A 25,477-nucleotide genomic window follows, 5' to 3' on the forward strand; every position below is an offset into this window, starting at 1 on the left:
GCTTTTATTATGGATTAATTTCTTATGCATGTTTCTCAAAAAAAAAGAAAGATATACAGATATTAAGCCAGTGTAAGCAATCTTTCTTCTTGTCCCAACAGACATCTTAATGCTTGTGTTAATCGAAGTGTTAATCAAATATCTATTAAAAGATCATCATATTATGTACAAGACAAAGATCTGTTGTGACTTCGTTTCATACTGTTTGATTGTATCGTTAAACCCATGGCGCAATTCCAAGGGAAAACGTCTGTATCGGGTCATGGAATTAGAGAAACGATAGATCCGGTGAACGAATTCAGCAAATAACCATGATCGCGCGGATCTGTTTAACGTATGCGAGGCGTGGACCGATATATCGTACGATAAGCCAGCAGATTGGCGAAACGCGCGAACGTCTGAGCGGAGCAAGAGGAGCGCGTGGTGTTGCATGCACGGGCCAGCAATTGAACCTATCGACCTTCTCATCGAAATTAGGTCCACCGTAGCAATTGTGTACTGCAAATGGCGAGTAACGTATAGGCCGCGTGATACACGCACGGAACTTGCGAACTACTTCCGGGCGAATTGTTGCGAAAAGTTGCTCCGCTTCCAGACTCGTACACGACACTGTAGAAATTAATCGCCTGGAAGGGAATATCAGCTATAAATAATTTTGGTTAAGACTTACAAAGTTTTCGAAGTTGTATCAACTATATGTAAATAAGTTGTATGTTAAGACACGATTACAACGACTTCAAGACTTCACGTTGCTAGAGTTTGTGGAATTGATTTTAGCTTCATCAAAAAGTCGTACGGAAATGTTGTATGATACAATTGGATATATAGTGGCTCGTGAAAGTATTTGAACGTATTGCATTGCACATATATACCATATTCTGTATTATATACATAACATATTCATAAAATGTTTTTATAAGCGTTTAAATATTTTCGTGATTTGGAAATTTCTTATACAAAGTATAGAACATTTTCTTTAGAATATTTTCCAATACATTTTTTCCAATATAGACACTATCTGTTTTTTATTGTATCGAGGTATTTCCTACTATATAAATAACATTCTTTAACTGTTCATTCATCTATGACATTTCGTCTAAATTCAAGTGTAGTAGCACATACGATTCTCCTAATAAGTAATTGCGGTCATTTAACAGCGAATAGAGAATCACGTTGTTCTATGGCGATAGGATTGTCGGGGAGATTATGTTTGCTCGAGATCGATGCATTACCGTTCTTGCTTTTGCGTTTTACTACAGGATCGTTGGCTTCCCGGGGTCTTGCTGGAACTAATTGCAATGAAGGCAATTATGATACTGTCAGGATAAAGACGGGCAAAGCAGATTGATAAACGGAAGCAGACGAAAAAAGAGCAATGGCGCGCAATCTCGTCTGTGTTACGTGCTTTAAAAACGCGGCTGATGTGCCGTGAAGAGTAGAATCCATTTACTTGGCCTCTTATAGATGAAAAAAGAGCAAGAACTTCTCTTTAACCGTACGTTGAAATTAATGAACATCCCAGAAAAATTCCGTTAAATTGGGTTAGATGCAGGGAAACTGATTTGTCAGTTGTCGATGATTACTCTAAAGGGTTGAATTATTCGAACAATCGACAATTTCGTTCTCTTTGAACTTCACACTGTTTCCAACGAGATCCAATCTTTAAACAATCTAAATAATAACCAATGTTATAACCACGTGTAATTTTATATAAATTCAAAGCAAGTTCGAACATGAGTCAACATTGATCATGCAAATACGCGATATAGCATCAATCCATAATTCCCCTGCTATGGAATTATAGGAAGTATGATGGTACTTGTATCATTACTCTTAACATACCACGATCTATAAATCTTATCGGTAATCGAATAGGGAAATTCATCATTCGCAGGTGCAATCGATTAAGATCTTTCAGCATCATCGTAGGAGATGCGAATCGATTAGATGCGATAACATTTTTTCCCGACAGATCGTAATTTTTCATCTATAGTATCGTTGGAGGTTTACGCGCGTTAATGGTGATCCAGCAGATAATATAATTCATGCTCACGCACGTGCAAGACCCAGTCCCGATAGTAACGGCGCCGATGATTTACTGGCGCGCCAGTACACGCGGACTACGAACGATTTGTTTTAACGCTACAGTTTCCCGGAGCAATAAATAAAACCAGCCGCGTAAAACGAGTACACGCTGAAATTATCGTTTCGACCTGATTAATTAACGAACCAGCCACGGAAATTCTACGTCGCTCTTACGCGGTCCGTTCAGTCTCCCGTAATATGATTCGATAATCCTTCAGGAGTACAGATAATAATTCGCAGAGGTTTGAACGTCCATGTGAAACGTGACTTTTGTGACAGTCGAGTTACGTTGCTGGTTAATGCTTCGCAGAACTTGCTAAATCGGATATCCTACGTGTATTTAAAAAATGACTCAACTTAAACAACTGTTTTACGAAAAACGGAAAATGATGTAGGAACTTTTGAAATACATGTGCGATGCGACGCAGCATTTCTAAAGAGATTGCAAATTTAGTGACTACTTTCTAATGGTACGTAGGCTGCATTATGTATATTGTGAAAATTAATTCCAGTACTAAAAGTGGAATACGAGATAGGTCCATAAAGATAAGATAAAGATATTAAGCTACGAGACAATTGAAATTATCAATCCTCATAAAATTTGACAGAATTACAAGACCATAATACTATATTATTTTTCGAACGAGATATGGATCTTCTTTGTTCTGGAAATTTCGACTTTTCTCAAAAGATACGTTGTATCAAAGATATGGATCGAACCTATTTATGAAAAATTTCCATAAATTGAAATTTGATGGTCGAAAGTGACTTCGAAATTGCAAGGCAACGGGGATCGGATGTCTGATTTTATATTTGATACTATGCTTGACCAAACAATGAATTAACGTTGTTTCGATACAGGCTCAATCAGCTCGAACAACTTCATACGTTTTCGCTTAGTGAACTATCGAATATAGGCCACTACGCAGCCAGGAATAAATGCGGGAAAGTAGCCAGGAAGTTAAATTATTTGCAATGGAGTTTCGATTATTCGATTTCCGATTATCAGAGAGTCCGTTTTATTTGAAGGAGCCCCGTGCAAGCTTCGAACGATCGGGAACTCCATTAAGGATAATCGACGTTTCTTTGTATCGGGCATTCGAGTTTTTCCTTCTTAAGGCTCCTTTCAAACTTCGTAATGCATTTTCTACCAACTCAGAAACTGCATGATTGGTAGCTTTAATCTACGTAAACGATGGTAATCGGACACTCGTAGCTTAACCCCATACCAGAAAAATCTTCCTTTGTAATTAACGATTTTAATACAAAGTTAGCATTGTTAATATAATTATTGAAAATGTATAGGTTCATTTCTAATTGTCTTCATATATACTCGGCAGCGCGAGGGCATGCTTGATTACAACTAACATCTGGGAGAAATTATGAAATAATAAAATTATTGATGAGTCTTATTAAATTTCACATATTCTGTTTTACCACACGAGAATATGTATTTAATAAATGATACATTAAATACCTTATCTCAGACATGAAATAATGACTATACAGTTAAAAATGGTGTCTATATTCTATTAAAGAGGAGTGTAGTGTAACAAAGTTGCTTGTTTGGATAGAAAAATTTGAATTCGATGAGCTCCGATCTAAAATATCAATATTAGAAACCTCTGACCTCTATTCCATATTAAAATAGAAACGAGATTGTAAAATAATATTCCAGTGTGAAAGGCTTGCAGGTAAGATAATATTCAATGGAGTGAAGATGAGAAAGAAGCAAAGGGGTTCTAAGGTTCGTCGTTAGTTCGCGAACTAAGAACGGAAAGATAGGGCGGCAGCGTAATCAACTGTCGTTATGGCATCTTTGGGAGCATCGTTAGTTTTTTCACTCGTTTTAGTCGTAGATGTCCATGATACAAACGCGACGAAAGAGTGTGGGAACGAGAAAGACAGGGAAAGATAGAGAGAGCGAAAGAGAAGCAGAGAACGTGTGCACGCAGGAAGCCACGTTTGTACTCGTATTACACAGACAGTGGTCGGCGAACTGACGTACTGTAATTACCGTGGCAATTACTGCCGACACATTTCACATATACGTTGCCGCCTCATTGTGCTGTTCCGTTGCGCTCGAATTTTCGTGCCCACCGACTCGCCAACTCGCTAGATAAACAGATAAAAGTAGTCGAACAAGGGTTGAACGTATCGAAGGGATGAAACGACTCTATCGGCCAGAGGTGAATTTATTGCAACGGAAACGGTTCGGTTCTTGATACGTCTTTTCAGACCGTACGACTCCAATTATGCACTACGTCCAATTCGTGAGAATTAGGTGTTAAGAGAGAGAGAGAGAGATAGAGAGAGAGAGAGAGAAAGAGGGAGAGAAAGAAAGGGGGGGGGGTTGAAAGCATTTATATTAGATTGAATGCAAAGTTTATGTATTTTTTAATAACCGTAAGTTATTTCTTTGTTCCCGTAACCTCATTTGATATTCCACTAAATGCTGTGATTATCGGTGTATTTCTTTTTAAATCTCGTTGAAAGAAAAGGAATCGTTTTTCAGTAGAATGCAGAACAATGGTCCAGCATATATGAGTTTTATAACTACAATAAAAGATTGGAGAATTAAAGTAGAAAATTAATATGAAGCATTCTCCATATTCGTTAGTCGTAGAACCGTTTCGAATTAATGAGACAAGATTATAATTAACATATATTTTAAAATCGATACTTATAGGATATAATATAATCTTATATTCCGTAGGAATATTGTATCTTGTAGGAATATATAATTAGCTTAATTTACTCCTTAATGAAATAATGTAGCTGAATTAGAACAATGAGCAGATAATGTATATATGTTAGACAATGTGTAACGAGGTAATTTAATAATATATGTACATAAGTCGATTCACAATAATCATAATATACTTCGGTGAATCGTGTATTCGAGTGGAAGAAAAAAGATATATTAGATGTCTCTTATGAAAAAGGAAGATGTATATGTATATGATTTATCGTGATGTTTACTTGTCATACGATATTTTTTTTAATTTTCTTTGATTAATGTATTTGTATGTATATTAGAAGATTTAGCATCAACTTAGCGGCAACTAGGATAGTTAGCATCGCAAGATAGTCTTTGGATCGATCGTTACAGCGTCGAACCACCGCGGACTAACTAAAATGGTGGCAACCACTTTAGTATAATTGTGGCTTCGACCTTCTTGAAACTTTAATAGACACGTGTATATTATGTATAACCAATGACAGGTTGAGTAACGTTATTAATCATGAACTACGAAGAACATTAATTTATTCATTTACTACGAACATATACGTGACAGACAAGAAACGAAATTAACACTGAAGGGAAAGCTAGTCGTAATTTAAAACTCTGAGAATTCGAACATATTTGTAAGACAAATTTCTCTTTCTAGAATGATAAAACAACACACTACTATTGCACTTAAGAAACCAATAAGAATGAAGAAGCAATGCGTTTTGAAACCACACGAACCATTCTGAAAAAAGATCGTTTCATTTCGAAGGATAAAATAACGGAAATGACCCCAAAAACGTACAATTCTGTAGACGAATTAGATACCAGGGCCGATATTAGCGTTTATATCCATTTCGCGGTAGTGTTTCAGGCTATTTACGACTCTTCGTCATTGTCGGCTTTTAATTCACACGAATTTAATTCCAGTCCATTTTCCGGCCTATACGACCATCGATGGGTCCGCGGTTGCGGTAGTGGTAGCGCGCGCACCACCCATTATGCAACGAAATAATAATGATGTATTATTCGCCAGTTACAATAGATACCGAGGGGATTGAAAATTGCACCGAAACAGGCTTTTGTTATCATAATTAATGAACTCCATCGAAGTGCACGGTTGGTAGCAACTTTCATCTTCCGAATGACGAGCGACCGCTATGTAGTTAGATATATCGTGTAGACACATACTCTCGATTGGCGTGGTTACGTCGCTAGAATTATTATCAAGTCCGACGTGGAATATATGCCATGAGTCGGTGCTCCGTAGCTCATTCGGCAACCCTGAAATTTCACAGTTATCTTGCCGGTCATATGCGGACGAAAGCACGCTTTATCCCATTCTCTCGTGGTTCACCCTCCACCGACCTTCCACGGAAACTAACTTGACCTGGCCCATCATTTCCGGTTCCTCGCTGTAGTTTGTAATGCGAGCTGAACCTTGTTCCGGCGTAATAACATGCGCTAATTGAGATGGATCTCTGCGGACCGTGCGAAAGAATTAAAAACCGCGATGCCAGGCCTCTGCTTTCCGGAGAGATTAAAGCGAGGAAAAGCAAGTCGCATAGTTTCAGAATCAGTGATCGATCTGTGGGTGGAAATGGAATGGGCGAACGACACGAACACTTTTTTATGGTAATAGTTGAAATTGGAAAGAATTACAAATATTATTGATATATCATAATTCAGTTCTGACATGTTCTAAGAATGTACGTATGATAATACATTTTCATTAATAATATTGTAATAATTTATCGATAATATCATTAATAATTTCAATAATATATTTTATGGCATTTTTTCTCTAGCATGTAAGAGGTATTTTTCTTGGATATGTAACATAGATTTCCTGTGTACTTTTAGAAAAATTCTTGAGGAAAATGATTAATATGAAAATGTAAAGCGATAAAGATAGTCAAAAATAACTACGATCGATGAACTTATTAAAAGTGGTAATATTTAATAACTAGTTTATGTCGTACATAAGCCACCAAAAATAAAGTAAAACTAGTTTATATGTCTTTGTGTTTTTGTATAAGAGCTTTTATAATTAAAACACCTTTTATAACAGCTAATAGCAGATGTATACTAGCTTATGTAAACAGGTTACACTTGTCAGTTTTATGAAGTACATTGGGGTTCAGGTAATCTTTCTAGGATGAACATTACTTTTTTTAATTTCAGCATCTTAGCTTATTATACGTATCTAAATGTAAAAGTCCCATTGTTTTTTGTTTTTTTTTTTAAATTAAAGTCTTACATATAATTTAGGGGAAGAGTCAATAGATTTTAATTTGACATATTCATTAGTAAAACTACTGTCTGACAAATTAAGCTGCTGAAATCGTTGACAGGTTTCTCCACCCTACGTTTTACTTTCGGAAATGACTGTCACTCACAATAAAAAACGACTCACATGGAACTAGTATATTATCTACGAAAGCGCGTGAGTCATATGATGAACAATAACATAATAAATATAGCCCGAAAGATCACACGTTTTTCTCAGATTTGAGTGTTTTCTTGTATAATTATTTAAAAGAGAAGGTGTAATTTTTTACAAATATAAAAAAATAAATTAAACTATTTATAGATGGCAAGATCCATGACGCATTTTGTTTTAAATTCAAGAGTGACGAACACACGAGATTCAATATTTTACAATAAAAAATGAAACTGGATTCCAGAAAAAAGTTCCCAAATTTACAAAATATACAAAAGCCTCATTGTGCAAGTACACCGTAAGTATATCGTTATTCATAAAAAGAAATTATCTGAAAATTTATTTGCTATCTTTATTGCCCGTTATTTATAATGCGTATGAAGACATAAAAATTACCACCAGAAAACTTAATATATCCTACAACCTTTATAGCTGGTATATTACCCATGCTTCGTCAATCGCTGAATAATTCATAACACTACCTTTCGCAGAAACATAATATTGGTACACGCTCGATGACTAAATCTTATCATCAAAGCAATTATGATAACGACAAGATAGGCCGATAGACGGAGGGATGAGATAGCTGAATTTATTGCAAAACTCAATCGCGAAAGAACATACAGATCTATACTGAAATCTCAACCAGTATTACTTGTACACATTGTGTACATAAAACTTCCTCAAATTTCTAAAAGTCTACATTCCCCGAATTATAACACCACTGCATCAAAATATAACTAAAATAACATCTCTTTACTTCACGATTATTCTTCTTGCGTATTTTCCACTATATAATTATTTTCGTCTTTGTCATGACTTTAAGTTTAATTTATATCACTACCACATCCTTCCCTTTCACATTTCACACATTCAGAATTAAAAACTGTCAACAGGTTTTACCGAAATTTCAACTCACCTCTCGAATCATCCTGTCTTCGTCCGCAATATTAGCCACACTGCACATAACACGTAGGAGAAACGCGATATCTTATCCAAACGAGTGACAGCTGGTCACGACGCGTTCGACGCACGATCGTTGATGGAAACGCACGAGATAGTTCCATTCGGCGATGACGGAGGCGAGAAAATGGAGTTGCGGGTTTACGCGCTAAACGGTATTCGGTCGATGACCTTACGTTTTCGTTTCTGGCTCGTAAACGCGTGAACGATTAAAATCTGGAAGCTAGCACACTTTTTTTTTTAACAGGCATTTAACCTTCGTGTCGCGGCACGAATATCATCACATCGATTATACTCGGAATAACGTTGTATACCATAGTCCCATGTATTCCTCGAATCCCTTTGTGACCAAGAATTTCTATGTTTTACAACGTTCTCGAAGAAAGTAGCGATATAGTGGCAAAAGAAAATGAGCGACACTTCGTCTTATCGAACGTCATTTTTTCAGCTTAACGTAATAAATGTAAATGTATCGAGTTCCGAGCACGACACTACCGGTTGCACGATAACAAAGACGTAACCACTTCGGCAGAGTTGAAAAACACATAGATTAGTCGAAGATAAAAGTCTGTATTTACTCCTTTCTCGACGATTACTCGATTCTAATCTCAACCGCGTTTCACTCCCTCTTTTACCATTATCGATTCGCTAATCGACCTTGGGTTTCTCTTTCTTCTCGTTTTCTTCTTTTTTTTCTCCTTGATTCGTTCGGTAGTAAACGGTTCGTTGGAAAATAGGTTATTTCAGGCTGGAAAACTTTCTCAGCGGGGATCGAGAAGGAGTTACGAGTTGTTTGGGAAAGCAAAGAAGTTTCCCAGTACCGAGTGGACACGATTACTCGGTGGAAAAAGAATAAGGAGGGCCGGGAAAATGGGCCGGGTTGATTGCTAAAAATTACGTCGCGCACGCCTCCTCCATCTGTACACTCGGGATAAGCGAGTCGATCTAGCGTGAGATTGCATCTTCTTGTTAGAATTTGCAACAGCTGCCCTCCCCTGGCATTCAGCAACTGCTCTGGCTATCTGTACGAATACCGACTCAACTACCCGGCCCTTCTTTCTTCTCCCCTCGCCTCACTCCCCATTCCTATACACTTCCGATCAGTACAGAAAGAGACGTTTGAAAGAGATCAAACTTCTTTGAGAACGTGTTTGTTAATTCAATGATATACAGTACTAGTAGGTACTGGACAGTATATTTTCATTTTCGAGAGCAAGTACGCTGTATGTTACATCGATTAACGCATTCTACGTCCTTTACAAGGCTATTTTAGAGATAATTCAAGGATGCCTCAGAATTGCTTCAAGAATATTTCAAGCGTGTTTGAAAGAATGTTCCAAGGTTTCTTTAAAATTGGTTCAGGATGATTTCTTTGATATTCTTCGAACGACGGTTCTATCAATCTTTACATCCTTCTGTTTCTGACTATATTAAACGCGTATTTCCGTGTACGATTTGATCGACCTTAACAAACTAATTAAATCGATCAATTCACAACTCTTTTAAAAAGTACGTTTCAGGAAATTTTGTGGTTTCAAAGATATGTAACAAAAGCCTACATTACAAGGAATGTTCATAAAGTTGACAGTGTCAAAAAACAAGATGCAAAGGACTCGGTCTCGGCGGAAACAATTCATCGATCACGTATAGTGTGCAGCACCGGCGTTTCTCCATTCAAAACAATTTCTTCCTCCAAGCGAAAGGGGAATGGAGACGTGTATTCAAGATGATCGTGACAAATGGAACGGTCGGTGCAACCCGGTGACGCCCTGCAAAAAGAAATAAATTTCTCCGGCGGGCAAGTGACGTTTGCGTCATAAATGATGTACGATCGAGAACGGAGTCGCTGTTTATTTAACTGCAGTTTCACCCCACGTTACTTCCTCCGTTGACATTGAATCCGGTCGAATGCTCGCGTGGCACTGATTTTCGCGACGTCGAGTGGAATGACGCGTGATGTTACGCGTTTCACTGACAACTGTTTGCCCGGGCGAATCCTGCTATCCGAAACATTTCGCATAGTGGTTGATAATTGCACGCTCTCGCGGTCACATTTTTGGCCACGATAACGACAAAGTTGTCGCGCGGCTCGTCTCTCGTTGGTTATCTCTCGTCTCGTCTTGATATCTGTATACATTTAGAGTATTTCTGCAATCATGACGCAATGGAAAACGAAGAGTGACGTATCGTGAAAAGATTAGTTGTACGCGCGTGATAAAGTTTTTGAGTCATATGAGACCTTGATTGAGAAAAGAATTACTTCCAGTCAAACGAAACTTCACTTTTCAATTTCTTCGAAAAGAAACCTTATTTTTATGGAAAATAGTTGCAAAAGTTCGACTTAGATGTACAATTTCGATTTTTAATAGGTTTCTAATTTGCTTTGGTACGAAACATACGTTAGAATCGTGTTGAGGCTATTACTGTTTGAGATGAATTGGAAAACACGTCATTGTCATGCAAATGAATTCATCAAAGAGGTATCCAAGTTTTATCCACGAGGAGTGATTTACAGCTGGTATTCCTCAGAACAGGGTCGTTATAGAACATACAAAACTTTTTACGATACTGCAAGTACTCCCATTTCCATTATTAAACTAGTCTTTTAGCGATCTTTTTTCAAAACTGTACGAAGTGTGTAATATACAGTACAGTACTATCACGTAGGAGTAATATACAGCGTCATATGAGTGAACTATGAGACGAAATAGATTGACACTTTCCTTTCTTCCTCACGTTCTGTATTTTAGAATTTTAGGTTGAATTAATACTGTAGAGATTAGGACGATGAAACGTTCACTGCTGATTGAATTTATTTACTGATACTTGTATCTTGTATTTGACTAAAAAATTACCATAGATGCTTTCCCAAAATTTTGAATTTACGACGCACGATATAAAATTAAATACTGATTCCAATTCAAGACACGTACTGAACGCTTCAATCGACGATCTCATTATTCTTGTTCTATCAACCGTGTAACACTTAGCAGCACCAATTAATATAAAAAAAATGTACCAAACTATCTCCACTTACGTATCAACGGATCCTCAACTTTTGAACGTCGGTGTAGGTACCCTCGTTTCACTGAATGAAGATTTACTCGAGCAAACGTGACATTTCGACGCGACGCGGCGTGGAGTTATATCTCTCGAGAGTGTCTCGAGGACCGAGATTCATACTGTACAAAACGGTCTAGGTATGATAAACAAAAGTATCAGTGACGTTTCGCGTAGTCGACGTGTTGAATTTCCAGTGCAATCTGTCGGCGAAGGTGCGTTCGAATATGCATTATTGAACGAGAACGAAGAACTCGCATCGCGTCGTTGGGATACTCGTTCTATCTCGACAATCATGACAAAAAGGTCACGGTTCCGTGATTCTATGTTTCATATACATCGATACATACGTCAATCGGTGCGGGAATTTCACATGAGATTTACGCGAAAGAAAAATAAGAAAGCGACAGGAATTTTCGACATGCATCATTGTTACGTATAAATATTTTATTGTTACACGGCCTCGTTCCTAGTCGTTGAATTGAATTACACTTTTACGAGTTTATAGCAGCCGGTGCCTATAAAATTGCCTTGTAGTTTAGCAGCCTTTTCAGCTTGATCCGTGGAGCGAGTACATATATATTGGAGGGAGGAAAAATATCGGTCGATGTTTCAGCCAGCAAATCCAGTCTGGCCGTTAACCCGAAGAAAATGTAATTTCGAACAAAAGAAAGCGCAGAGGGTGAAAGCTACGCTGCGCCGGAGATAACTATTACCGGTTGCGCTAAGGGTTCGTAAAGAATTTAATGTGCGCGCTGCTTGCCGGAAAAGTGGAAGAGCTTTTCTTCGAGCCGTTTCGAAGGACTAAAATAAAAACTTCATCCTTTATTTTTAAAGCCCTTTTAGAGTCTCAAGCAACCAGAGTTTTAGAGCATCGTTCGTCACCGGATTAACTTTTCGCCTTGGCACTTCAAATTGACGTAAAGGCCGACTTATGAACGCAGAAACAAAACGGACATGTTACTACCGTATGTTCTTTCCCAATTATCTTCTGGCGTCTCCTGGTATATATGTATATATATATGTGTACACACACACACACACACACACACACACACACACACACACACACACACACACACACACACACACACACACACACACACACACACACATATATATATATATATACATATATGAAAACAGGTTTTATTATGGACAGGATTCGATTCCACAACGAATTCGATAGCGTAAAACGAGGAAGGATTTCGCGGAGATCGTATGATGTATTTGACCTGATTTACGAATGATACCTATCTTTATGTTCCAATAATTCTTGTGGAACCCGAGCTTTCCTAGATTGATTTCCACGGAAACGTATTTGCAGTAACTGGCATCGTATAACGAACGGAACCGTGTCGAAGAACGACGAGAATCTATCTGTATAAACTCAAAATCTCTGACCTATAAAAAACTTCTACCATTTCAGATCCAAAATTAACTTCTAGTACGTTAAATCTACAAAGTTTACTACTTCTCTGGAATAGTACTCTTCTCTTTTCTTGTTCGAGGAACCGTTCTTCTTGTACATTCTATAATTATGAAATACATAGCGTTCCCAAAATTGTGACCATTGACGAAGGTATATGTTCGTAGTATAGGAAAGTTACGTTCTATATTCTAAGTCAACGTACGATAACGTATCGCTGAAATTCGCGCAATGTAGCCAATCTTCGGACCACTTATCCCAATTCTATCGGTAACTGCCGCCGAAACGTAGTCAGCAGGTTTGGTGGCAGTGAAATGAAACGAATTGCGATCGATACCAGCACGTAGGGGCACGTAATCGCTATTAGCTGCGGCTATCAACTAACCACGATGTGGATGATCTGTAGCAGTACGAAATAATCGCAATTAACTCCAGCTATCGGCTAGCTGTAAGGTCGATATATGTACAGCACCAGGACGAAATAATCACGATTAACGGGCTCCATCAGCTGGCCATTATGTCGATTTCACATAGTCGTATATTTTTCAAGGGAAACTCGCGGACCCATTTACCCACTGACGTATTTCCGCGGGGGTGTATTCCAGTTTCGTTTCAACCATGTTGCTACGTATGAAAAGAGGTCTAAAACAGGGTCACTGGATATTCCCTTTCAGTCCTAGCTACATTCTCTATTTCGTGATCAACGCGTCAGTGCACCTCGTTTTCTCTTTTATTCTCCTGACTTTTTACTCTTTTTCTGTTTATCAATTAATCGTCTGATTTTTGCGTACTGCATCTTTGATGTCTGAAATTCGAGAGAGATTCGTATAAATGGTCGAAGACATCTGCCGCAACACATTGTATATCTTTGTTATTATTACGAATAATATATTTACTAAAATTAAACAGCGAACAGTAGAAAATGTATATTTCTTTTGAAGAAATGCAAAAAGTTTTGAAGTTTCGTTAAAAAATTCCTTTTCGTTTTATTCGCAACATTTCAATTGCAATCTTGTTCGATCAATCTACGCTATCGAATTGCGTGTCTTTAAAATTGTGATTCTGAAATTCCAAGATTTCGTTGAATATTTTCTTACCGTTGTATCTTTCACTATTTGGATTCCACGATTCGATGAAATTTAAACGTATTGAAGCATTTGCGGTGTTATGATAAACTATTTCCTGGTTTTTAATGGGTTGATTTGAAACGATTAAATGAAACCCTTTTAGAAGAAAAAAACTGAGATAGAAATGAATCAAGACGAAAACTTTTTCGCAATATTAAAATACTAAAACTCTAAATCATTCAAGAAAAAACTTCTTCTCTACATCCACCCTGTACATCCTACAGGGAGGGCATTATTACGCGTTTAGCCAAGTCAGTAAATAACGTTCACGGACTGTGTGTCATTGTGGCCGTAGCTCTGCACACTCTATTCGATGCATCCAATTTCCACTGATGATGACCAACTTTGCTTTACTTGAACGCGGTCTATGCCCGACAGAAACCGCATCCTTTGCGTCCGCGTAACAGCATTGACAGAATAATACGCACACCCCGTACGATAGGGCGGAAGGAGGCATTCGTTGCAAGCGAAATTTACGGCATTGGGATTGAATAAATAGGCAACGTGGCAAACGTGTGCCTTTAGGATCAGCAGATGCGTTATCGGTCATACGTTCGCCACCGATGTATGAACACGACAGGATTGTAATCAACATAACGGGGAAATAAACGTGCACGTGGGATGTTCGCCGTATCCACAAGTCACCCACTGACACCCGTTAGCGTTTCTCCAGGTTTCGCAATCACATTGTTGCGTTTTGAACGCAGCCGTGTGCAGGCACGAGTGCAAATGGCGCGTCCTCCACTCTGCGGCCAAAGGATTATCTGATATTCTAATGCTATTTTCAACAGTCCAAACTAATACATTAATGCATCAAAGCAGCATCTATGTGAAACGAGCTTCAATTTTATCAAATGGAATTGCGATTAGGATTTCTTGGATTCTTTGGATTTCGTGATTTGACAACCGCGTGTAATTATATAATAACAATAATAATTAATTTTAATGCCGTATTTTGATCGTTTTAATACATCTGGAAATTATTACGAATTATTATGATTACGAAAATTTGATACTTTACTGATACCGGTTTGAAATTTGATAGATTTGAAAATTTGACGAAGATAAGAAGCGTAGGATGAAGAAATATAGAACCTAACAAAGAAGCACTGTACTGGAAAATAAAGATACACGCAAATACATTTTATACGTATTTGATCTGCTTGTTGGAAGCATTATGCTGAAAATATAATTGATAATTCGATGTTTAAATTCATCAAAATAAAACCAACCAATTCCACAATTATTTCAATCGATATTCAATTGCTATTAAAAGGATAGCAAATGAGTAACTCCTTGATCGTCTTGACGCGCAGGTAATAATCTGAGCGGGTTCATTCTTCTCCCGTAAATTTAAATTTCACCTCGAGCTTCGGTCTGCTAGGGTATGGTAATATCGATTCGCACTAAAAATACAAGTATCGTTCCCGTGGGACGCTGGAGCTCCACGATAGCCCCAATATAATTCCACTTTCTGGTAATTCCGTCATTCGTTATACGTTTCCATTTTGCGTTGAAACCGTGCCGTGATGGCCGTGGCACACAGTTATGAATCTGAATGCAAGTGCGAAAGAGAACACGCCGCGGTGCACCGCAACTTGTCCAGTAATTTTGGTCGTGTCGTAGCCACGTTTGTGCCTATACCAAGTAATGTAATCAACCCTTAACAGTCCATTTCTTTCCCTGTTCCTTACACTGGTACCATTTTGTTTCATTGGCAGCCGTTTTGTTTCAAGAGAATACAATAGAACTCCGTTTATCTGAACTCATCGACGAACAAACAGCTTATATTGTACAATTTAAGTTCATATAATAGAAGCTTATCAATTTTCCACACTATCTATTATGCTTTCTCCGTGGTAAACGTAAAGGATTAGTCACATAGTCGCATAATCGCCGTAGGAAAAGTAATATGTGTATAGCGACACAAACTGATTGGATTTGGTAATTGAGTTTGGAAATTTAAAATTTAAAATTTCGTAGGTTAATTTTTGTAGGGTGGCTAGTCGTGTAGGATGGCCGAATTAATCGAAAAATTATACGGTTACCAAGGGAAGGAATTAATTAAAATGGTTCATCAAGTTTATTGGGAAAGAAAGTATAGTCCGCGTTGATTACGCGCTAAATGGACTCGTTAACTTAATAGCAGTTATTTCTATTGCTCTTTGGTACAAATTCGCTACTAAAGAAGTAAAAAGGAAATTCCATTTATTTCTTGAGAGTAAATCATTTTGTCAGCGTTTGCAATATTTATTTGCAATTTATATTTTAATAATTGTAGATCGTAATTTTATACGATTGTATATTACGGTGACGAACGATGAAATTATTATAGATAATAAAAGAATATACGTCGCCTATTATGTCATATTGTCACGAATCAAATTATAAAACATTTCAACTGTTCTTCAGTTAAAAAAATATCATAACTCTCATAATTATAATGGTAACACGCCTTTCTCAAGACTACAGTACAATTACAGTATTCTGACGAATGGAATATCTGATGACCGAAATGCACATTCTCATAAGAATTTATGTATCTAACTGTTCTGACGCATTCATAACGACAGTTCCTTAGGCCACGTATCTATCGTAACCCTAGCCTAATCCTCCAGTCAACGCACGAAACAGCGTCAAAGAGCAAAGAAGCATGAAATCGACCCAAATATAAATCCACACACGAACAGAATTCAATTTTACAGAGGGTTAGAACAGATTTACTCACGTCTGTGGAGATTTTCTTGGCGGCGCGTCGGTGCCTCGTCACTTGGTCCGTGGATCGATCGCCGGCACATCAATATGTCGCTCCTGATCGCTGACTCGAAGATTCCTCGTCGACGTAAGTGGCGGCAATCCCCGCAGACGCGTGACACTAAAACACCAAAGACGAATGGTCCTTTATTAGATGAGTTCGCGGTGGACAGGTTTACGATGCAATCGATATCGATAGGTTCCGTAGTAGCCACGTGCAACATCACGCTCGCGTTTTCGCGTTGAGCTGTCGCCGCGAGCATAGATATTATTGAATTCCTGATATGCGCGACTCGTCGCGCGCGCACTCCACCGAACGATAATTAACGCTGGCTATGCATTTTTCATGACACTTTTAATTGCAACGCTGTATCATGTGGCCGCTTTAATCAGGCCGAACTAATTTTCCCGCGGCCACCGTTCGAGACTTCGGCGAAACTTGTCGACCATTGCAGAGGCCATTGCGTTGCATGATTAAAAAGTTTTGCACCTGACCACGAAACGAACCGCGGGGACCCTTTTAATTTGGATTTAAGGCGCGCGCGGGACGAACCAGCCAGCTTTATTCGCGCCGACCGTGAAATTGTCGAGAGACAGGGAGCCGCGCCTTTTCGGGTTCGAATAGAGCTCCGAAATTGCGGGAAACTGGCTCGTCGAGCGTGATTTCGCTCGTTCGTTTCGTTCCGTTGGTGAATGGCAACCCGGTTGAAACACGAGAACGATATTGCGAAAGAAGTTGAATGGGCTGTTAGGTAAATTGCAAGTACACTGATGAGGACCAGTGGCAATTGGCGGATTTATTGGGAAATTCCTACGTTAGGTGTTCGCGCAATTTTAATTTGGTAGGTCTAGGGAATGTTTGGTTAATTCAAATTGTTCTATCCAGAGGAATGTTTTATTATCTCAATCTTCGTATAATATTTATACTGTGATTTCGTTTAATTATTAAATAGAGCTCTACTGATGTGCCTGTAATGAAATTCTGAATGTATCAACTTCGGCGCAAAGAATAATAGACAATCGTAGGAAAAGTTATATGGAACAAAGGGACTTTTTGACAAACCTGGAACTGTCAGTTGCAAAAGCGGCCAACAACTGCTATGTTATTAGCTGTCGCGCGAGCGTGGCAACCTGGTTGAAATAGTCACGAAGCACAAAGGCTAGGGCAGATAGATGTAACAAAAGAGAATATGGGGTCAATCGGGCAGCGACTGTGAGTAAATCGATACACACAGGAAAATGAACGAAAGCTGACGATAAAAGGAAGATTGATTTACGACGGTTTATCATTGGCTTGGATGAATGGAAAGCAGTCCATCAATTCTATCGCTGCAGGAAAAAAATGCGCGAATCAGTTGGACGTTATACCATTGCGGGTGGATGTAATTTCATGGGTGCAATTTATATGGATACGGAGAAAATTTTAATGACAGGAAGTACATTGTTTCTGCAATTGCAGTAAGAATTTTACGAAATTATTTGTCAGATAATCCAACAAAAAATAAGCAAAAATTATACTATGTACTTATATTTTATTTGTTAGAAAAATAAGTGTTTATATTTTTCAATATTATGTTTCACAGAATGAACATTTCTGGAGGAGCCATATACAAGTACTACTAAATGATACGAAATTTAATATACTTGGACTTAATTACTTAATTTGTCGTGTACAAATAGTATTTTCCATATTTACTATAATTCGAAGAATTTTCAATGCAGAAAAAAGAATTGTCAAATTACGAATCCAAATACCAGTTGTTACACACTAAGATCTTTTTTAGTAAATATAATGGAACACATACATAGGAAACTTCATCAATAACGAAACCTAAAATCACATGTAATTTCAAAATATCTAGACACCTATAAAAAAACCACGATACAATCGCCACGTAGTACATCTTCATACACGTACAATCCCCCGTAGCACGGGCATTCGAATCTTACTGCACGTTCATGGAAACGTACGTGAGATTGTGTGGTCGTAACCGCGCTCCCTAAGTGAATGGCGCGTTTCCGGTTTTCTTCTGGTTCTTTGCAGCCCTTTGAATCCGTCGGCGGTTTCCATAGCCACACGATATAAGGCAGGAAGAATCGACGAAATGCGTCGATGTCTGTGGAAGAAACGAGAAGCAGCGTAAGGAGCTCGAAGAGAGAGAACGAAGGGTTCGGCCGTCTGTGGTTGGTCGAAATCCAACATACCCGATGACAAGAGAGGAGGGTAAGGTTAGATGGAACTGTACTTATGTGTACGCGAAACTGTAGTTACGAGACTGTGTATAACCACGGCGCGGTTGTTATCTAAACGCGCGCGAGGCATATAGGGGCGAGCCTTAAAAGGGGTGGTTCATTGGCGTCACGAAGGTGACAACACACACAAACACGCGCACGCGCGCGTATATATATGTATATATAAGTATAACTGCGACTATAGAAGGGACACAGTGGACCAACAGTGTGTTCGTAAGTTATGTATCGCGTTCTTTGGAGTACAACCCTTTTTCTAAGCGGCATCACTCTCATCCCTCGACACCTTTTACGCAAACCCTTCTATTCCTCCACTCTTCTTGCTTTCTGGCTCGAGCTATCTTACTCTTTCTCTGATTGTGCGCTGATGCGAGTGCGGAAAGGCTTGTGGACGATCGCGTCACGAGAACAATGGAATAGTACGAGACAATCGACTATTCATGCGGGCCAACTTTGAATGAAAATATCTCTGTTCGTCGCTAAATTAGTCTGAATTGCGGCGATGCCAATTATCAACGAGCCACAGTGCTGGTAGTTATGCATCGTGTTTTGCTTTAGGTTGAGATGCTTGAGAAATTATTCGGGAAATTGTTTGTAAGTCGATTTGTATTAATTTGTAACTTGATTATTGTCCTAATATCTTTATGACGTCAAATTTTGTCATTATTTGGTTTGTCGTTTATTGTGAAAAAATATGTGCTTTAAATAAATAAAATTTATGTTTCTACTAATTACAATAAGCGTTTTAATATATTAAAAAAGAATCAATTCAATAACGCTACTAGTGCAAAAAATGTATATAACGATAATCTTTGAAACTTGATTTTTAAATATCAATGTAAGTTAAATCGTTTTATTTTATTAATAAACTTACAGTCGAAGGCATATTCGAATATTCATGGATATTTTATCATTCTGTTAACACAATTACATTATGCGTACTTTTAATATTACATAAATGAACTTGCAATAATTTGCAATTTTTTACGTCAGCAAGTTTAATATAAACGCTATCAGGGACTCCGGGGAGTCAAAAAGTTTGTGAAGCGCCGCGAGAACCATTATAATTAGCGGTTAAAGCTAGTTAATTTCAAATGAACTTGTTCGAACTTTCTTAAACTTTCCTTTTTTGTTTTTGTTCATTATTTTTTACGCGCTGCAATTTCTCTACAATAAAATTTGCACGATCTTAATAATATTTCACATGTTGCCTATCTATCACGAACGACATTCATCTTCAGAAACGTATGAAGTAGTATTTAACTAATTGCATAACATTACACCCACAAGACTTCCTCATTCTTTCATTTTTCATTCCTCTATAGTAAAATTAATTTCCAAGATTTTAAAGACATCTTATAAATATTTTACCAGTTCCAAATCGCTTAATTCCAGATTCTCACTAAATTCTTAAATCACTTTAAAATGCTACGCAAAATTTTGCAGAAAGGTATATCAGAATAAACTTTTATCTGCGAAGTTCAAATAAAATCAACGATATTACAATACAGTTGTCATACCAATTATGCAGGAATTCACATCTGCTTATAAACGTCGAGACGCAGATCAGATTAAACTAAATTATAAGAAAGTTAATAATCGATATTCGATATTCGATAAATCGAGATTTGTCTATAATCTACAAAGTCAAAACATAGATTAAATTAAATTATAAAAACAGAGAGACAGGCAGGATTTTGCCCAAATATTCCACGTGAATGATAATCTTAACTAATTGCATGACCAACGATAACCAAACGCTTTGTCTTCGGTATAACGTGAAGTAAGATACAAACTGGCACAACAAGGTTCAAGGCCATCTGTTATCTAGCGAGCCGTTATCGAACATCGGGAAGTACCGCTATTGAACTGCAATGTACGACCGCAAGAAGCAACACGGAGGTGCAAATTTGCCGGTCGTGCCTCCTGATTATCGGACAGAGGTATAGTTATCGTAACCCGAGCGCGTTCTACAACTTTAGAGTTAGAGAGCTCTGTTGGCTTTAAATGGTCATCGCACTTGTCACCGTTTTTACGTTCCTGCAGGTTTTTGATGGTAACGCAAGCTTAATGAGGCTGTCAGGCAAAAATTAAATAGAACACAAACAGAGTTGTAAACGAGATTATTACAGTTTCGTTAACGTTCTCTAGAACATAGGAGGTAAAGATTTTTCCGATAAAATGCACAATGGGAGCTTTTTGCGTTAGTTCTTTACAGATATGGAATTTTTAAAGAACATATATTATTTAAATATGTTAGATTAAATAATAATTTTTATTTTATGATCTATGATACTACTCGAGAGAAATAAAAGAAATTAAAAATCTGATAGCTGTCATTTCTAGGGAAAACTTTGAAATTTCCAGCAAACTTCGAATCGATTTTGAGATACAATTGCAGAAATATTATATTAAAAGTGGTTTTTCTCGAGCAAGTAACAAACAAGAGTTCACATTGTTATCGTAAAATCTTTGTTAAACACTGCCAGTCTTCTCACATGTTTGAGAATTTGCGAATTGAGATCAAGCCACAAACAATGAATTAACGAACTTGGATAGTTCGTTAGGAACAACTGCTGTTGTTGAAACCTGGAGCACGTGCTTGGTCGAATTTTCATTGTAAAACGCTGATCCTAAAATCGTAAATTGCAGCCGCGCCAAAGTACAGTGTACTGAGCTGTAGAACATATAACACTAACTGTAAAACACATGCGTACCTATTTCATATAAAATTCGTTTTGAACATATTTTGAATCTCAAAATTCTGGTATATCTACCAGACATTATTTGTCATTATAAAAATCCATCGAGAGCAGCAAGTTTATTAAATCACTCCATCCGTACATTTTTAACTTCGAAATAATGGGTTTGTTTTTCCTTTCCGTATCTTCGTCTATGTACTTCTCCAATGGAAATGAAAAAATGGAAATTTCCGGGTAAAGATCAATTCGATGGTAATGCAAAGAAATCATAAAGAACGCAACGAGGAGCATAGACGAGGATGAAAGAAAGTTTCGAATGCAGATATAAGAAAAAGAACGTGCATGGAGGCAAGAACAATCAACAAAAGAAATCGGCCGAGTGACTATTAATTCAGCTTCATTGAGTTAGAAAAGTGGTCCTCCTACGGTGTAGACGCCGAAACTTTTCGAACAATTATTGGTCTTCCATGTTCTAGAGAATTCACGAGTCGTTGATCCTCGCTTTGACGTGGATAAAGTTTCATTTTTCATTTGTTGCTTCCATTGAAGAAGGATCGAAAAGTAATTAAGAATTACTCCATCTCGGCCTTTTATTCGCACGAGGAGGTTTTGTTTGCAAGAATGTGCGAATGTGTGGAAAATTTTCAATTTGCTTTAATTCCCGTTTAAGCCGAGTATTTCAGGATTCAGGCACGTTCCTTTTCTTGATTTTTTAACGCAGTAACATTTTTATGTTCTTATTTTTAAAAAATGGGGCGGTCTAATCGTGCAACTATTTCGATACTAAACTAAGTTAAGATTAAATATTTTGCTACAAATCGTTAAATACGCTTGTTTCAAAAATATAAATTATTTCTTAATTTATAGTGTGTTATTTCTCAGAATCGAATGCGATGAGTTTACAATATCTCAACGAAACGTATCTCGTTTTATCTTCTCAGTACGCGAACTAAGCCAGAACACGTTTAAACCGCGAGATTACCGTGCAATAATTCAAAGGTATTTATTTCACGATAGATCAACGATAATCGTCAATATCACAATGGTTTCCCATCGGGAAATGAACAAAAGCGATAACACCTTCGACTATTTATCACAGAACAACATGGTCCAAGGTAATTCATTCTTTCGATAATCGATGTACCAGATTTTTCCGTTTGCATCATGTCTCGTAATTCAAAATTGAATAAACGCGTCACGTTCAATTTTGAACCGTGCTCTTCTTGCGTTTCTTCGTGAGATCCACAACCCTACAAATTCCTATTTCCCAATGTCGTTTAGTAAGAAAACTTTCGTTTCTAACGTTATATTAAAGTACTTTTACAAATTAAATTCTTATTAATTAAATGCAGAAGTGCCCTACTACTTCCACAAAGAAACCTACCTAGTAACTAGACAAAAAATAAATAACAAAAATAATCGACGCTAAATCTATCCCAACATCCTCATACACACAAGATACTACTCTGTCAAGATTAATGACACATAGTATAGTAAAATAGATTGCTACATTGTGCACCTACAACAATCTTCGAATTAAGTTGGCCGATACACAAGAACCGAGGAGAATGGCAGAACGGGCTGGAATAAATTCCAATACCGCGTGCTTAGAAGCGGCAAAGAAGCGGAATTTACTAGGGGTTAGCGTTATCTGACGACGCTAAAACTGCTGCTATGCGACAAAGAATTCCAAGCGTTTATATCTAAGAGTGCGCACATCGTTCGGCTATTCTTACGCTTATCTGTAATTCTCTATTTTTTTTACCGTTTTTTTCTTATCCGAATGTATACTCGAGATATTTCTCGACTGCTGATATCAACGGTGGCCACGTTCACGATCTACGTTCGACTCTCCAGATACAACCCCCGATGGATCGGAGAACCCTGTTTCCCTTTTTCACTCGTAATAAATGCCCTTGGCAGCAGTACCGTGTTAGGCATGACAGCAAACGTGTCACGGAAGCGGACTGTATAGAGGCTTATCTCGGCTGTAACGCGATATACACGTTGGATTGCTTAATACCAGCAGCTGGCGTATACGCTTCTTTGAATACTCCTGCTCGAAAGGAATCGAGGGAAAAGCTCACCCTGTTTTGTGGAGGAAACTTGTTGAATGAGACGATAACTGGATTTTACGGTTTCGTTAACAGATAGCGAAAGGTGCTCTTCATTATTTGTATTTTCGTAACTGTTTGTATGGGTTTGTTAAAGGTTCGCAATCGTCTGGAATTGGAATTTTGTTTGTTTTGTGGAAGAAAAAATACTTTTTAATTAGTTAGAATTTTTTACTTCAGTTAGTGAAAAAGACTAATTTCAATGTAATAATATGGTAGTAAATTCAATGTAATAGTATGGTAGTAAAATAAGTAAAATAAAACTATAGTTCTAAAAAATTAATACCATGCGCTTAGATTGTATGTTACATAATAATTAATATAAAAGGAAACGATTTCATTGATGAAGTTTCTTGCAAAATGTACCTAATTAAATTCTAAAATTTTGGAAAACATAGACAAACTCTATGTGCGTTAATTTTCGAAATGTAACAAGAGAAATATCCGGGTATAAATTTCAATTCAATAATCTGCTTTAATATTAAATTTGACCTTGTTATTTACGTAAGAGAAATTATTTTTGGCTGTTTGGAATTTCAATTTATGCGCACGGATAATTTTGATTTGTCCAACCATAATCATTTTGAGCAGGAAATTTCCACGTGGATTAAATACTGAAATATCAATAATTAATAATGTAATATTCATGAAATTATTTAATAAATATTCTAACTGATTAAGTACTCTTTCGATAACCAAATAATTTAAACACGAACATTGTTCCAACAATTGTAATTCAGTAATCTATCGCCAGTTTTCTTGCTATAAATACAATTTCTTCGTTAAAATCACAGACCTTTCTTTCCTTAAGATCGTATTTTAGCAAAAATAACAAATGAAAATATTGAAAACAGCGTTTCATACCACGGTCAACACAGACAAACAGCTTGACATGCAATTTTCATCGAACAAATAACAAAAAAACCTATTCAACTATGTATATGTAAATGGCGAACTATAATAAAAGCGTATGCAACCGGGAACAGTGGAAATCGATCCAATTATTTTCAATTATCATCGCCGTTACAATATCAAAACTCGACCAATTCTGCAACCATAGTGATATTTTAACTGCAATTTCCACAATTATTTTCCATCGCTCTCTCTCGATTTCCCATGAATCATTCCATACCCACGCACCGTATCCTGGCATCTATATATCCGCGCCGAAAACCACAATATATCACGAGGCTCGCGTGCCACACTTCCACTTGCCGTGGTTCGCCGAGGTCGTTCGAGTATCGAACCGCGATAGTGGCCTGTTTTCCGCGGGTAGGATCGCTTTTAAGGTCAACGGTGGAAGAAGAGGAAGGACACGAACGATCAACGGGACGAATCAGCGATACCGCCAGTGGATTTAACGCGAACTGGTTGGAACGAAGGTAGATTGTGTCCGGATAAAGATATCGGATTAAAGTCTAGCTACGGACCGAAATAACCAGTATAGGTGCTAGTGAGATTTTATGGAGGGTACTTGTTGCACCACGAGAGGGGAGCGTTGTAAGTTGTGCGGAAGATAAGTGGGCATGAGGAGTTAGACGTTTCTCGTGCCATCGCAAAGCCAGATAGCGACCAAGACGTTTGAACATGCGTGGATTATCTTGTTACTGTGAATCTAGTAGATGAAAAGGCGAGTTATGAAGTGAGAATTGGTGAAGAATCTGTTTGACCTATCAGATTTACTGGCTCGCATAAGTATTTGAACATTTAAGGAAATTAATGTAATAATCGTCTAATGAAATATTAACTTTAGACAGTTAAACTTAGCGTGATTGTAATTTGTTTGCCGAACACGTAGTCATGGTGGAAGATAGCTTTT

General features: G+C 37.6%; 1 protein-coding gene across 1 annotated transcript in view; it reads right to left on the minus strand.

Moving 5' to 3' along the window:
• The window catches only part of LOC126876954 (amphoterin-induced protein 1), a 291,913-nt gene that overhangs the window by 60,582 nt on the left and 205,854 nt on the right, over positions 1-25,477 (minus strand). Inside the window, exon 5 of the mRNA XM_050639827.1 lies at positions 16,567-16,713. The gene's annotated coding sequence lies outside the window, so the exon portion shown is untranslated. The remainder of the gene's footprint in view (positions 1-16,566; positions 16,714-25,477) is intronic.

Source organism: Bombus huntii, chromosome 2, assembly GCF_024542735.1.
Source record: "Bombus huntii isolate Logan2020A chromosome 2, iyBomHunt1.1, whole genome shotgun sequence".
Classification (NCBI taxonomy): domain Eukaryota; kingdom Metazoa; phylum Arthropoda; class Insecta; order Hymenoptera; family Apidae; genus Bombus; species Bombus huntii.